This window comes from Ictidomys tridecemlineatus, chromosome 8 (assembly GCF_052094955.1).
Source record: "Ictidomys tridecemlineatus isolate mIctTri1 chromosome 8, mIctTri1.hap1, whole genome shotgun sequence".
NCBI classification, from domain to species: Eukaryota; Metazoa; Chordata; class Mammalia; order Rodentia; family Sciuridae; genus Ictidomys; species Ictidomys tridecemlineatus.
In genome coordinates this window covers 20960144-20976775 of record NC_135484.1, presented here as the reverse complement: position 1 = coordinate 20976775, position 16632 = coordinate 20960144, and the positions used below count along the sequence as shown (strand labels likewise).

General features: G+C 36.2%; 1 protein-coding gene and 1 non-coding gene across 11 annotated transcripts in view; one reads left to right on the top strand and one right to left on the bottom strand.

The window, feature by feature from the left end:
- The window catches only part of Utrn (utrophin), a 508932-nt gene that overhangs the window by 311050 nt on the left and 181250 nt on the right, over positions 1 to 16632 (top strand). The gene's annotated exons all lie outside the window — the stretch shown is intronic.
- On the bottom strand, positions 14642 to 14713 carry Trnai-aau (transfer RNA isoleucine (anticodon AAU)). Its single transcript has one exon. It is a non-coding gene; the product is annotated as a tRNA-Ile (tRNA).

Genomic DNA, 16632 nt, shown 5'->3' with positions numbered 1-16632 from the left:
GAGAGGTGGTAGAGTCTTTATGGGATAGGGCCTAATGGAATATCTTTAAGTACTTGGACCATGCCCCTGAAGGAGATTGTGGGAATCTAGCCCCCTTTTGCTTCTTGGCCATAGGGTTAGCAGTTTTGCTCTGCCATGCACTCCTGCTGTGATGTGTTCTTTCACTGTGGACCCAAAGTTACAGGATTAAGAGATCATGGACCTGAACCTCAAAAACTATAAGCCAAATAAACCTCTTCTCTTTATAAGTTAGTTATCTCAGGCATTCTGTTACAGTAGTGGCAAGTTGACTAATATATACTCAAATAGCATTCCAACCTCAAACATGAAGCCACCAACTTCCCTGCCTTCTGCAGTCCTATTTCAATTCTACTGTCCTTTCAAATAGCTTCTGTTATTGTAATATCTTGAAAAATCAATAGATCTGGTAACATTGCATTTGCACACGGCCAGAAATGCCCACTGGCCACTCCCCAGTGCTGAGGTTATTACCTATTTCTGCTGTGCTTTTCTTACATATATATCATAGTGTGCATTTGGGTTACCCTCATTTCTCCTAAACATTTCTGTTTGGAGCTTCTACTTTATATTTTATGCCTGTGTAGACTATTAAAGAAATAGTTTTGATCTCCACAAACAACAATAACCTGGCTTCATGCCCCTTTAGGAGTCTTGTGTCCACTCTGTGAGCATGTGTGTGGGGTGTGCAGGCAGAGTAGGAGGGTAAATAGAGGAGGCATGGGGCTGGAGTCTGTCTGTTTCATTGGAACACAGTTGGGTCTAGTTGTGCTTTGCACAGCATATCACAACTAGGAGGTCACATTCTCATTTGAAGGGAATAATAACTGGAATGGTAATTGACTAGTTTACTTTCTGTTTCTTCAATAGATTCAAATAAGATCCGTTTTGATACTTTTCAAAGCAGCATTTTATTTTTTTAAATACTTTATTTATTTGTTTTTTATGTGGTGCTGAGGATTGAACCCTGTGCCTCACACATGCTAGGCAAGCGCCCCTCCACTGAACCACAACCCCAGCCCCATTTTGAATTTTAATAACCTTCATCTTTCTGTTTTTGCATTCACTGATTTTTTTTGGTAACTCTATAAATTCACCCATTTTTTTAAAAAAATACACCTGGTGAATATACAAAATATACCCCCAAAATGCAAACTACTTCATTTTAACCATATTGTTCATGGCATTAAGTACATTTTACCTGGTTGTACAACTACCAGCATCATCCATTGCTAGAACCTTTTCTTCATACCAAACAGAAACTCTGTCCTCATTAAACAACAGCTTCTGTTGTGCCAGCTCCTGGTAACCACCATAGTACTTCTTATGTCTGTGAATTTGACTTCTATAATACCGCATATAAGTGGAATTATACTTGTCATTGACAACTGGCTCATTTATGACTTAGCAGAATGCCCTCAAGGTTGTAGCATGGGTCAGCATTTCTTTCCTTTTTATGGTAGAATATGAATTTATTATGTATTTTTCACATTCTTCTTATCAATGCATTTGTTGATGGATATTGGATGACTTTCACCTATTGTATTAGTGCTACTGTGAACATTGGTGCACATGAATCTGTTTGAATTTCTGCTCTCAATACCTTGGAGTTATATATATATATATATATATCTGAATCCTTTTTTTTTTTTGTGGTACTAGGAATAGAAGCCAAGGTTTCATGCATGCTAGGCAACTGCTCTACCACAGAAGCACATTCCTAGCCCATATATATATATATATTTAAGTTGTAAATGGACACAATACCTTTATTTTATTTGTTTATTTATATGTGATGCTGAGGATCAAACCCAGGGCCTCACACGTGCTAGGCAAGTGGTCTACCACTGAGCCAAAACCCAGTCTTCCACACATGATTTTTAATCAGATACTTTATTCATCTCTCATACCTCATGCCCTAGTATACACTTATTTTAAAATCAAATTCACAATGGTTATAACAATGGTTATTCCATTGGTAACTTTCTTATTACGGTGCTCCTGGGAGGAAAGTGATAATCTGGCCCCTTTTTTGGTGCTGAGCGTTGAACCCAAGGCTTTACACAGGCTAAACCCATATTCCACTGCTTTGAACTATGTGCAGAACTTCAGTGCCTTTAACTTCTATCTGAGCTGGTAATCTCAGTTTACTTCAGAGTCTGAGGGAGGAGGATCTCAAGTTTGAGATGAGCCTAAGCAACTTAGTGAGACCCTGTCTCAAAATAAAATATAAGAAGTTCAGTGGTGGAGTACCATGGCTTTAACCCCCAATACCACAAAAACCAAACCACCACAACAATAAACCCTAAAAAGCTTCTGCCTGAAATTATTAGGTTCTATTCTAGTTTTACCAAAGCTCTGCTGTTTAGGATCTCTGCTGAGCTGCTTACGTCATGCTTCTTTAGAACCTTCGACATTTGGGGGTGGGATGTGGCTCAGTGGTGGAGCACTAGCATAGCATGTGCATGAGACCCTGGGTTCAATCCCCAGGACAGGGGAAGGAGGAACTTCTAGTATTTTTAGCTTTTTCTTTACTTTTTCCCTAATAGATAGGCTTTAGCTAAAGCTCATCATCCTTAGTTCCTCACTGAACTGGATTTCCTGGCTTAACAGATCATTATCTATATTGAATGATCTAAATAGAGTGCATAGAAACATTCTGTGATTTCAGTTGGTATGTCACATTAAATGTTCTTACTTTATAATGAATCTCAGTTTCCACTCAAGATTCCCCAAGGCTGGGGGTTGTGGATTGAGGATTTACAATCCTCATCTTTTTGAGGTGTAAAGGGCAGTAGTCTGCCCTGGGAGGTGGGAGGTTCTGGGGCTGACAATTGGTTTAACTACTCGGGGTAGTTAAAAATATCTGGTGGGAACAGTTTACTTATAAAATATCATAAATCTTCGGGCTACAGAAATAAGACACTGCAGCTGTTAAAATTGATTCACATTCTATGTATAGAAAATTGGTTATTCCATTAGTAACTTTATCAAATTTTCTTTTATTTCAAGCATGGCCAAATAGCAGGCACCACTCACCCCCATTTTTGAAGATTTTTCCATTTGACCATGAGATACAAATTTTCTTCATTGCTTACCTTCAATTTTAATATTATGTATATATGAGCAAAACTTGAACATATTTTCTTATTTCTTTACTCATTTATTTGTTAAAAGGTGCTCTGTATATTAAGTTAAGAGGGAAAGAGAGTATATGTAGTAAAAATATCTGTACTGAGTGTTGACTGATTCTTCTCCCCGAGGACAGCCACCAATGCCAGTTTCTATATGTTCTTCCAGAATTTCGTGCTATATTGCTCTTCATTGTAAAGTACAGCATGCATACAGAACAGTACATCATAATCAAAGCAATCTTTCAAAAAAGAATTCTTGCTGATATATGTTCATAAAAGCTATATGTTCCTCCTTTTTTTGTATCCTGTTCCCTCTCTCAAAAAACAATCACTGTTCTGAGTCTTGTGGTTGCCATCCTGGGTCCAGCAAGGAGGCTGGGGCACTGTATCACAAATGCCCTTGTTTCTTAACAATGTTTAAGTGTAGAGACCAATTCTCTGGAGCAAAGATGAATTGGTCACGGGTTTTTGAACTCCGGTGTAGATGTTTCTTTGTTAATCATGGTGCTCTGCCTCTGAGCTGGAACTTTGTGAGTAAAGAGCACTTTACAACTTAATATATTAAGATGAATGGATAAAGAAAATGTGTTATAGACACCTGTTAGAGCACTTTAAAACTTAATACATTCATGTCATTTCAGGCATATTGCACACCTGCTAATGTAGAATGGGTATTTGGAATAACGGGAGAGAGTTTTTAACATTTTAGAGCATTTGTAATTGGCATTCAGATTGGGAGTTACTAAATTTATATATGATGGAAAGGATTAACATCTAAAAAAGAATGGTTAGCCTTGTTAATTTTCATGATTTGCAGAGTATTTGATATAAAACAGGCTTATTTAAAAATATTTATTGTCGTATGCCTATTTTTGTCATATGTCATATTTTTGTCATATGCCTATTTATGTTATTCTGCAGCCACTGATGCCTTCTCTCTTTGTTGGCCTACAGATTTGGCTCAGGTTCAGTGTTTACCTCTTCATATGTTTTGGTTGCAGTTGTCCCCCCTTCTTGTCCCTCACTCAGATCCTTGCCTTTCAATATAAGCATCCCAAGTTTCTCAGGTTTCTTTTGATCTATATGAGGGGGGAAAAAAGAAGAGGAATTATGATTTTGTTTTTTCTTCCTTTCCTTCCCTATCCTTTCCTTTTTTCATGTGGTTACATAGAGGTGACAATGTCTGGCCTTAGTTGAGACAAAGCAGAGCTCTCAAATTAGCTGTGGTGCAAACGTCCTTCTCAGTTATCTGTAGCTGAACCTAAAAGAAAGGGAGGTTGCAATGGGAAGAAGGAGCAGGGTGGAAGGGAGAGCTTGGAACCTGGCCTGGAAAATTGTGGTAATACAACAGGTACATTGAGAGAGGTGCTTGTATGATTTCCAGGCGATCTAGAATATTCTCTTTCATTCCTGCACGTCAATTCCCTTTATTTGCCTCTTTTCTCATTTCTTGTTTAGGAGGGATTTTGGCCTCTATCTTCTTTTTCCATTTATTAAAAAAAAAAAAGCCTTTCTCTTTTTCTTCCCTCCAGTTGGCATTGAGAAGACAATAATGTCTTATGTTTTACTGTGGCATAACACTAATGCTCTGGAAAGGGAGAAAAAGAAGGAGAATCAATTGGAAGGACTGGAGGCTGCATTTTCCATGATGAAGTAATTCTGACCTTTTCTGAGAAATCAGGGAGGACTGACACTCCCACTCATTAGTGCAGGTGCAAAGTCCTTCAGACACCTTCACTTCTGAGAGAACTTGGCAGGTGCCAGGGCACATCGAAACGTGAAAAAAGTCTCCCAAAGCTTTCCGAGTTCCCTCTGGACCATCTGTCTTTTAGAATACCTTGAGAGAATCAAAGCTGAAGTGAGAAAACTCGATTTATCCTCAACTCAGTCCTAGTTAAAAACAGCTTAAGACTCTATTGCTCTGAATGATCAGAAAATTAATCTTTTTTCCTTCTGTCCACATTTTTATTAGTGCATTATCATAGTTGTACATATTTGTGGGATTTGTTGTTATGTATTTGTACATGTGTACAATGAAACCATATGGCCAACAGCTCTCCCCTGCACTTACCCCTCCCTCTGCTTCTTGTACCCCCCAATCCCCTGTGGCTTACCTCTACTGATCTCCCTGGGATTTTCATGAAATCTCTGTACCCGCCCCCTGCTCACTTTTCCTTTTTCCTCTGTAGCTTCCACATATGAGAGAAAACATACAAACCTTGACCTTCTGTGTTTGGTTTATTTCACTTTAAGGTAATGGACTCATTTTCATCCATTTTCCTGGAAATGACATAATTTCATTTTTCTTTATGGCTGAATGAAACTTCATTTTGTGTCTATAACACATTTTCTTTATCCATTCATCTGTTGATGATCACCTAAATGGGTTCCATAGATTGGTTATTTTGAATTGTGCCGCTATGTACATGAGGTTGCATGTGTGACTATAGTATGATGATTTTAATTCTTTAGGATAAATACCAAGGAATAATAGAGGTAGATCATATGGTTCCATGCCTATTCTATTGAGGAACCTCCCTACTGATTTCCATAGTGGTTGTACTAATTTACAATCCTACCAAGGGTGTAAAAGTATTTATTTTTTTCCACATCCTCTTCAGCAATTATTATTATCTGTATTCTTCATGGCTGCCATATTAACTGGATCGAGATGAAATTTCAGTATGATGTTGATTTACATTTCCCTAATTGCTTATGATGTTGAACATTTTTTTATGTTTTTTGTTGTTTGTATTTTTTCTTAGAAATATCTGTATAATTCATTTGCCCATCTATTAATTGGGTTATTTGATAACCAAAATATCAAATATCAAAATATCAAAACTTTCCACCAAAGTTTGAGTTCTCTATATATTCTAGATATTATTCCTGTCAGATGATTAGCCTGCAAAGACTTTCACCTTTTCTGTAGGTTCTCTCTTCACATTTCTAATTGTTTCCTTTGCTGTGTAGAATCTTTTTAATTTGGTGTCATCCCCATTTATTAACTCTTGGCATTATTTCCTGAGCTTTAGGGATCCTATTGAGAAAGTTTTTCCCTGTGCCTATATGTTAGAGTGTTGACCCCACATTTTCTTCTAGGAGTTGCATAGTTTCCAGTCTAATTCCTAAGTCTTTGATTCATTTTTTGTTGATTTTTGTACAGGGTGACAGATGACAATTTATTTTCATTCTTCTACATATGGATAGCCAGTTTTCCCAGCACCATTTGTTAAAAAGGCTGTCTTTTCTCCAATGTATGTTTTTGGCATCTTTGTCAAGGATCAGATGAGTACAGATATGTGGGTTTGCTTCTGTGTCTTCTGTTCTATGCCATTGGGCTACATGTTTGTTTTTATTCCAGTACCGTGGAGTTTTTGTTACTGTAGCTCTGTAGAATAATTTGAAGTCAGTATTGTGATGTCTCTAGCATTGCTCTTTTTCCTTAGGATAGCTTTGGCTATTCTAGGTCATTTATTTTTCTAAATGAATTTTAGGACTGTTTTTTTTTTCTAGCTCTATGAAGAATGTCATTGGTATTTTAATGGGGATTGCATTGAATCTGTATATTGCTTTTTGTTAGTCTGTCTATTTTAACATTTACTTCTGCCTGTCTATGAACATAGGCGATCTTTCCATCTTCTGAGGTCTTCAATTTCTTTCTTCAGTGTTCTATAGTTTTTATTGTAGAGGTCTTTCACCTCTTTGGTTCCATTTATTTCTAGGATTTTCTTTTGTTGTTGTTGTTGAGGCTATTGTGAATGGAATTGTTTTCCTGATTTCTTTTTCAGCAGATTCACTGTTGCTATACAGGAAAGTTATTGACTTTTGTATGTTGATTTTGTAACCTGCTGCTTTGCTGAAATTTGTTTATCAGCTCTAACAGTCTTCTGGGTAGAGTTTTCTGAATCTCCCCTTTTAAAAAAACATTTGGCTTTTTGGTTATTTATATTGTGTGTATTCTATACCATCACCGTGTAATACCTGTTAAAGAAATATTTCCTAGCATTGGGGACATAGCTCATTGGTAGAGCCATTGCCTAGTCCCGTATTCCATTTCTAGCACTGCAAAAGAAAAAAGGAAATCTTTTTCAAACAGAATGAACCTGAAAAGGAAACCAAGAGCTGAGAAGCATTGATGAATGTAGAGTCCAGTGGAAGGGGCTATCTCCCCACCTAGAAGATCCAGAAAGTAATAGAAACTTCTGGACAGATTGAGGTGCGGTCTTTTTCTTAACTTTCTTAATTTATCCCCAGAAATCCCAGAAATATGAGAAGTGAGGTGGTAGTAGTCATGACTCCTCTGTTCAGAGACCTCTATGTGATCTTTGTTCACAGGACAGATGTTTTGTGAAACACTGTCTTCAGCATTGAGATCCCCAAATCCCTTGGCTGAGAGCTGCCAAGTCTTATTTATTTTTATCTCATTTTAATAATAAGAGCATACCAATGACTAGTTTTTACAAATGTTTTAGGTACTGTGTAAGGTATTCTTCATTTTGTATTGTGAACTTTAAAAAAAGAAAATTTTTTTAAAACCATCATTATGTAGCATAATTTAGTACTTTGCCGGTGCTTCATTTTGTATTTGCAAAACCACATTCATTTAACAAGATAAATCAAAAGTGCGTGTATATGTGTGTGTGTGTAAAAGTTCTTTTACTTACTCTGGTAGTATATTTCTTAAGAAACTTGATTTGCCTATATAACACACATATACGTATGCATCTGTATGTGCCTGTATTTGCGTGCATATAACCTGCTGCTTTGTCTCCATTTGGTCACAAATATTTTTTTCCTCAGCAGTGCAGCATTGAATCACCTTTTGTTTTGTAATAAGCACATTATCTCAGTGAGCACATCCCTTTATTTCAGATAGTCACAAGTTTTGCCATCAAAATGAAAAGCAGTGTGTATACCCTTTAATGGGCTGTATTAGACCAATGTTCTTTTGAATTCTATTTGAAGAACTGACAAGATATTTTTAGTGATCTGTTCGAATAGTTTTCATTCCTTTTTTCCCTTTGGTATGATGAATTCTTTTGAAATGGTTTTAGTCAGCCCCAGAACACTGAAAATACTTAAAAAAAAAAAAACACACAAAACATTCTTTTGCAATTTTTCAGGAAATGTCTCTTTGGTACCTGTTTTATATCTCAAGCATTGTTTGTGTCCTGTTTCTTAGGCACTGGAATGTTCTCAAGGTAGATGGCAGAGGAGGCTCCTGTGTGCTGATAGATATTCCACAGCCTCGGGCAGCAGAGCAGGGCAGCCTGGCAGTCCGGACACGTTGCCCCAGGGAACACCCATTGTTCAGCTATGTTGAGGCCACTCTAGGGTCATGCTGTAAAAGCACAGTGTCCACGCAGGGGGGTGAAGCATAATGAGGACAAATCTAGGAATGTGTTGTGTGGTCATGCCCCTTCCCAGTGATCAAGAACCAGAGGTTAGGGCCTGGTGAATAGGCCCTGAAGCTTGAGTTTGGAAAATCACAAAGTTGGAGCACGCAGGAGTATCATGGACTGATGGCACTTGGGTGGAGAAGCCCTGTCATCCCTTGGGCCTCTTCAGGTGGGCTGTCACTTTGTGTCCTTCCTGGTTAGAGTTGCTGTGTGGGTGACAAGTTGAAGACCTTTTAGTAATCCTCCACAGAAGTGTAGCAGGCAGTGTTGGCTCAGGAATAGGGTCTGTGGTAAAGATTATGGCAGGAAGATCAACAAAGATGGTGGAAGAACATCTTGCTTTTTTACTTAAGAGCTTTTATTGAGACATAATTCACATTCCGTATAACATAACCATTTGAACTGTGCAATTAAATGGCATTTGGTATAGTTGGCCTTCTATATTCATAGCCTCTGTATCTGTGCATTCAACCAACCACAGATGGAAAATATTCAGGGGAAAAACCATATCTATACTGAACATGTACAGACTTCTTTGTCCTGTTGTCATTCCCTAAACAATACAGTAAACAACTAGTTACATAGCATTTACATCATATTAAGCATTATAAGTAATCCAGAGATGATTTAAAGATATACACAAGGATGTATATAGGTTATATGAAAATATTACACCATTTTACATAAGGGACTTGAACATCTGTGGGTTTTAGTGTGGCCTGAGACCAAGACCCCAACAAATACCATTGTATATCCACAGAATGGTACACAATCACCTCAGCCTATTTTAGAACATTCTCATCACCCTCAAAATAAAATAAACCCCAAACCCTCTCTTCATTATCTCCCAATTCTCAAATTCCATAAGAAAGTGTCTATTTAGTCTATTTAATTTCTGTTTTTCTATAGATTTGCCATTCTGGATATTCCATAAAAGTGTAATTATACAATTTGTGGTCCTTCGTGACTGGCTTTCTTTACTTAACATCATGTTTTCAAGGTTTGTCCATATTGTAGCTCATGTTGCTATTTCCTGTCTCTTTATTGATGGATAATATCCCACCATATGAACAGAGCACATTTTATTTATCCATTCACCAGTTGATGACATTTCAGTTGTTTCTACTTTTTGGTGATTTTAAATAATCCTGCTGTGAACATCATGCACAAGTTATTATCTGAGTTTCTCATTTCTCTGGGGTGTCTCATCTAGGGTAGAATTGCTAAGTCTGTTAATAGACTTTTTTTTTTTTTTTTTTTTTTCAGTGCTGAGGGTCTGACCCAAGGTCTTTGCCCTTATCAGGCAAATACTCTACTACTAAGCTTCATATTCGGTCCTGTTAAGGTGTTTTTAAACTTTTGTATATATTTGGAAACTCTGTCACTTTGTGTGAAATGTTTTTTTTTAAATACAATTAACAATGTAAAATTCCTAACTATTTATAGTTGCCTTTAAAAAACGTTTTACGTTTTCCTTTTGTTACAGGAATATTTTCTGAACTGATAGACCTCCCACCAAAAGCAATTAGCTCTTTATTGAAAGCTCAAATTATTGAAATATAAAAGCCTAACTCTCAATTTCTTTGGCTTTTGACCCCTTAGACAAGTGTTTTATTATTTTTTTTCTTTTAAGAACATGATAATTTTGATACCATGTCTGGGTGTTATTTTATAATTTATATGTATAAATTTTAAGTACCATATAAGTTATGAGCCAGGTATTGTGGCATATGCTTGTAATCTCAGTGACTTGGAAGGCTGAGGCAGGACAAGTTCAGGGCCAGCCTTGGCAATTTAGGAAGAACCTATCTCAAAGTGAAAAATGAAAAGGGCTGGGGGGTGTAGCTCAGTGGTAAAGCAACCCAGGACTCATTGCCCAGTACTGTGTTTTTAACAAAAAAAGGAAAGAAAATAAATCATAATATAATAACAACATGATTATACTTACATGTATGTTGTAATTTGCTAATAAATGGTTCTCTTCCATCGAAGTGCATGCTCTCATGATTTGCATTGTGACTTTATTTGCTTGTTATGAGATTGATAGTTGTTTTTGTTTGTTTACTATACTAGATATCAAACCCAGAGCTTCCTGTGCACATGCCAGGCAAGTACTCTATCACTGAGCTACATTCCCAATGCTATTTATTTATTTAGGTATCTGTGATTAAATCCAGGGGTCCTGTACCACTGAGCTATGTTCTCATCCCTTCTTATTTTTTTTTTTTTTTAATTTTGGGACAGAGTCTCACTATGTTGCTAAGGCTAGCCTTCAACTTGCCATCCTCCTGCCTCAGCCTCATGATGGTGCCTGGCTGAGAATAATAGTTTTTAACTGGATTTTCCAAGATGAAGATAATGAATAAGATAGATCCAGCAACAGAGTGTTCTTTTCTTCTTGTTTCTAGGCGTTTTCATAGTCATTTTTATAGCTTTACTCCAGTGCTATAGCATGGGATTGGTACAGAATTTATGTATTTGGATTTTTATTTGCTTGTGAATCATCTTGAAAATATTCCTTCCTTGCTTTTTCTTTTTTTCTTCTATTTCTCTCTTGATCTTTCTCTTTCATTTTTACTTTCCCTGGTCTTGTGAAAGAACATGGCTGGATTTTCTGTTTGAGTCCAAACTCTAACAGAGTAACATTAAATTTTAGGTGGTAGCTGTTTTGTGATGGTGTGGCTGAAATCATGCTTTTTATGTCACTGTTTTATCATGTTCAAAATCTAATGTGGTTATTTGGTTCTGAAATTATACTACTTTCTTTCCTTTTTATTGTTTCTTTTTAGTTATACATACAATAGGATTCATTTTGACATAATCATTAAAGCGTGGAATATAATTTGTTCTAATTCATTTCCAATACTTGCCCTTTGCCTCCCTTCCCCTCCCCCATTTCCTTCCCTCTATCTACTGATCATCCTGCTATTTACTTATAGGGTTTTTTTTTTTTAGTGTCTTATGGATTATATTAGATTTTTACATAGTAAAATGATGCATATTTCTTGGAAGTATAAATGTAGTAGAATGTAAATGTAATAAAGAATGTAAATGTAATAAATGTCTGGATGCTGGTAAGGTTATAGGGGAAAAAGAAACACTTTCACACTATTTGTGGGATTGTACATTTGTACAACCCTCATAGAAATTGGAATGGAACTTCCTCAGAAAACTAGGGATGGAACCTCCATAAGACCCAGCTATACCACTTCTTAGTATTTATCCAAAAGATTTAAAGCCAGAATTCTATAGTGATGCATACATACATGTTTAGACCAGTGCAATTCATAGTAGATAAATTATGGAAGCAGCCTAAGTGTCCATCAGCAGGTAAGTAGATAAAGAAAATGAGACACACACACACACACACACACACACACACAGAGTGGAATTTTATTCAGCCATAAAAAAAGAGTGAAGTTATGTCATTTGCAAGAAAATGGTCGAAACTTGAGCATTATGTTAACTGAAATAAGCTAGATTCAGAAAGAGAATTGTCATACGTTTTATCTTAGTTGTGGAAACTAGAGAGAAAAAAGGGGGTAGAATCCCATTAAAATAGAAGGTAGACCAGTAAAATGGAGGAAGGGGACCTGGTGGAGAGAGGAGGGGAAGAAATAGGGAGGTACTGGGGAATGGACTATTATGTTAAGTCATAATGCAGAAACAAAAATAATTTTTTCATAATGCAAACAAAAAGGGAAATGAAAATTAAAAAAAAAAAAACAGAAGAAAGATAGGAAGAAAGAAAGAAACATCTCCTACCTTGAGACTTTTCATCTCCCAGCTACCACATTCAGAATCACCACTGTTTCCTACTGGCCTTCCAGAAATTTTTAATATACTTTTAAGCATTCATAGTCACATATTTAAAAATAATAGTGTTATTCTGTACATTACATATGCTTTAACATCTTGCCTCTTTCCCTGCAGTGACATTGTATAATGGGGTAACCAATTTCATCTTTTCTATTTGCTTTGGCAACCAGGGAGCCCTAGACCTATGCACCAGAGCCCCGAGCTCATTACAGCTGTCAGCTTTAGCCCCAACTTTCTGATTTAATTTCTCACTCATTTTCTTAACGATTTGTCTTAAAATAGTTTAAAAATTTTACTGTGACTTTTTTATGTGAGACATTTAAATCCTTTTAGTGTATAGGATTAAACAATTACAGCTAATAGAAGAGATGTGTTTGCATCAAACACTGTTATGTGTTTGTATAATTTTTAGCACTTTCGTAGCTCTGGATATTAGCAGTATTTAGCAAACTGCTTTTTCAACATGGTAGTTGTTACTGAAGTCCTCCAAAAGGTAAATGTAGTTCACATACATGGAAAAGACTTTTTATGTTTTAAGAAAAACCAAACAAACTAAAAACCACTAATAACTTTCTAGTTGGAACATTTTAAGCAATTTTGAGATACAGGGAAGTTTTCTATAAAGATAGTGTCCATCACACCCTTAAGGTAAGCCCTCAGCATCTGTCATCCTCATTGATGCAATCATGCTGTTTTTATTCTTTGGTACATATTAAAATAGAAAAAAATATTGCATGTTTTTTGTCATTCTTTCAGACTGCAGTATTCTGTTTTGAATGTGGTCAACATTGATTTTAATACTCTTGGGACTGCTTATCTCCAGATCCAGGATGCTTCCTTTAAACATGGATTCACTGGTAGTACATCACTAGAATTTCTGTTCAACCATAAAAGGAGTCATTTAGAGGTCTTTGTCACTGTATCTAGAACATCATGGTAGTACAATATCCTTTTTAGCAAGGGCTTTTGGGGTAGGATATGTCTGTTTGGGAAATTAGATCAGGATTCATCTTCAATTAACCAGAGTTACTAAATGGCATTCTGTATTACTGATGATGTTTAAAGTTAATGTTGGTTAGTTGCTGTGAATTGAATTTGTGTTGTCTTTTTCTTTTATGACAGAATGTCACGTATTAAGTTGTAGGTCTTGTGAACCTTCTAGAAGGTAATGGGGTAAACTGTCATTAGTGCTAAGAGTTCAGAGTTATTTAATTAAAACAGCCTGTATTGACATTATTGTTCTTTTATTTATTAGTGATGAACTTACACCACTGTATGCTTTAGTGTTTTATGGATTGATTAGGATAAGCTGTTCTCTAACAGTCATTCCTTTATTCATTCACTCATATTTTTCTGTTGCACACTTCAGAAGCTTCTTCTCAAATTATCTTGACACTCCTTTCCCATTTGCCCTCGGTACATTACAATCCAGCTATTGCTTTAACCACAGCATTACCATTGATGGGATTGTTCATACCTCATCACGTTCCTCTTCCCAGGTCCGTCTTTACCATTTTAGATAATGAACAGTGTGTTCTATTCATTCTCCCTTCTTGACCTTCCTCATGCTCTTAGTTTTATTGCTACACGTGCCCATCTCTTCTGTTTTTATACTTTCTTTCCTTTGCTCATTACTTAACTAAGTTTCCAGATATCTGTCCTTAAACCACTTTCATTTTCATTTTCTACAGTCTTCCCTGACCTCCCTAACTGCTGGTACTCAAAATCCTTTATCATTGGCCCTTATCTCTGTCCTTTGCTCAAAATTATTATGTCCAGCAGGACATGGTCGCGTACCCCTGTAATCTCAGCAACTTGGGACACTGAGTCAAGAGTACCGCAAGCTCAAGGACATACTAGGCATCTTAGCAAGACCTTGCCCCAAAATAAAAAATAAAAAAGGCTGGGGATGTAACTCAGTGGTAGAGGGTCCCAGGGTTCAATTCCCCATAACAACAATAACAAAGTAGAATAAGAAGAAAAAGATGAGAAAGAGGAGAGGGAGGGAGAGAAGAAGAAAAAGAAATAATTTTGGAATCTTTTGGAGTGTGATGTATTAAGAGGCACTTCCTTATTATGTGAAACATTCATGTACAAATTGGGAAGAATTAATGAAGTATATTATAGATGAAATTGGACCACTGCATAAAACACAGTAGAGGACAACTGTAGTTCACCCCAAGTCTGATATTGTAAGAGTTTCCCCAAGTAAAATACTAAGGAATCTCAGAAGCTTTATAGTCTTTTTATTTGTATATTTTTTGTTTTTGGTAGCACTAGGGCTTGAACCCAGGTCCTCATGCTTATTAGGCATGTACTCTACCACTGAGCTATATCCCCAGGTCTTATAGTTTTAACTAAGCTTGAAAAGATTTGTAAGATTATACAACTTCATAGAGAATATCTCAATTTCCTTTTACATCTCTTTTTTTTATCAGCAGGTATCAAATATAATTTATACATTTGTCTACTATGATTAGTTTAGCTTACATTTTTTTTAAAAAAATGTTATATTTAGCTTTAAAGTTTCTTTAAGTATATCTTACAACTTATATATTTGAGGTAGGGAGGTATTTAATCATGAGCACAGTTTATATTTATTTGTTCAAAACTCTGATCTCATGAAAATTGTTATATAAATACTTGATTTAACAACTGTTATTATTAGGGGTTTGTGTGAAAGTCTGCCAACATGGTCCCAATATTTTTATTATAGATCAAAATGTTTTGAAAAGAACTGCTTCTCAACTGTGATCTTTGTTGTTTTGGAAATCCAAAAGATATTGAGTTATTTTCAGTTATTACAGTTGACATAGTTTCTATTGCCAATCTTTCCTTTCTGTTTTACTTAAAAAACCAGAAGTTCATGGACAAAGAATACCTATATCAAATTAATATGCAAATAAAGTGAGATAAGAGTTCTTTTTTGTTTTTGTTTTGTTGAAACAAAAGAATTTTAGTTAATAAAAAACTATGCATTTGAGTATAAGAATCCTGGCGATCCTAATTCATTCTCACCCAGGTAATAACCCATTATTGAAATTAATTTTTGGCTCTAAGATAATTATGGATTCTGGGTGCCATGCTTCTATTAAGTGGTAACAAGCCACTTTTCAAGTCTGAATTTGTCATATGCTTTTAGCAAATTCGATTGAGTAGAACTCAGTTATTAAGGAAAAAAAAAAGACACTCAAGACCTGAATAATATTTTCATGAATAAGGTGATTAATTTGTGACTGGTTGATTTGATGCTTTTAGGCTCACAGATGACTTATTGCTGAGGAATCTTGACACAGGCAATGCAGGTGTTTACCTGAATATAAAATTAGCACTATATTTAGCTGTAATTAAAATCTAGTATGGTATGTAAAACCTATTTGTCTCTGACTGGAACTTATTCCAGGTTAATGAGATTTCAAAGAAGACATAGAGAGTATGTCCCTTTTAAAAGATGATGACATTTTTCATAATTGCTGTCTTTATATTTGTTACCCAATTCTTTCTTTCTTCCTCTCTCTCTTCTTCTTCCCCCTTCCTTCCTTCCCCCCTTCCTTCCCCTCTCCTCCCCTCCCCTCATTTCTTTCTTTCTCTTTTATTTTGGTATTGGGATTAAACCCAGGGATGCTTTACCACTGAACTACATCCCCAGCCCTTCTCTTTTTTTTTTTGAGTCAGGGTCTCACTAAATTGCTGGTTTCAAACTGGAGGTCCTCCTGCCTCAGCCTCCCAAGTTGCTGGGATTGCAGGTGTGCCCCACTGCATCTGGCTTAGCCAGTTTTGACTCAGTAAAATCTATCTATCATACTGTGGTCTGAACTTCTTTTCTTACTATGACTAGTTTTCATTTAAATTTATACTTCTTGTTCAAGTAACCTAGAATTATGAGCCAGGAAATTTTGCAGGTATGGATTTCATCTGTATTGCAGGTCTTCAGAGGTTGCATCTTGCATGAAGCCTCAAGTTTTTTTCTTAGTTTTCCTAGTCATGTTCTCTTTCCCATTATTTCACTCAATTTTCTGCCAGCCTGACATCATTATCCCGAATGTGTGTGTGTGTGTGTGTGTGTGTGTGTGTGTGTGTGTGTGTGTGGTGTTTCTTACTTACTGAGGTTTGTGTTTGCTTTCCTCTGACTCAGGTACATTGCACATGACTCAGTTCCAACTCTCTTATACTAGTGACAGGAATGCCAATGTGGAGATAAAATGTCTACCCACGTCCCCAGTCTCCCAAAGAACTCTCCCACTTCCAATCTTCTTCTC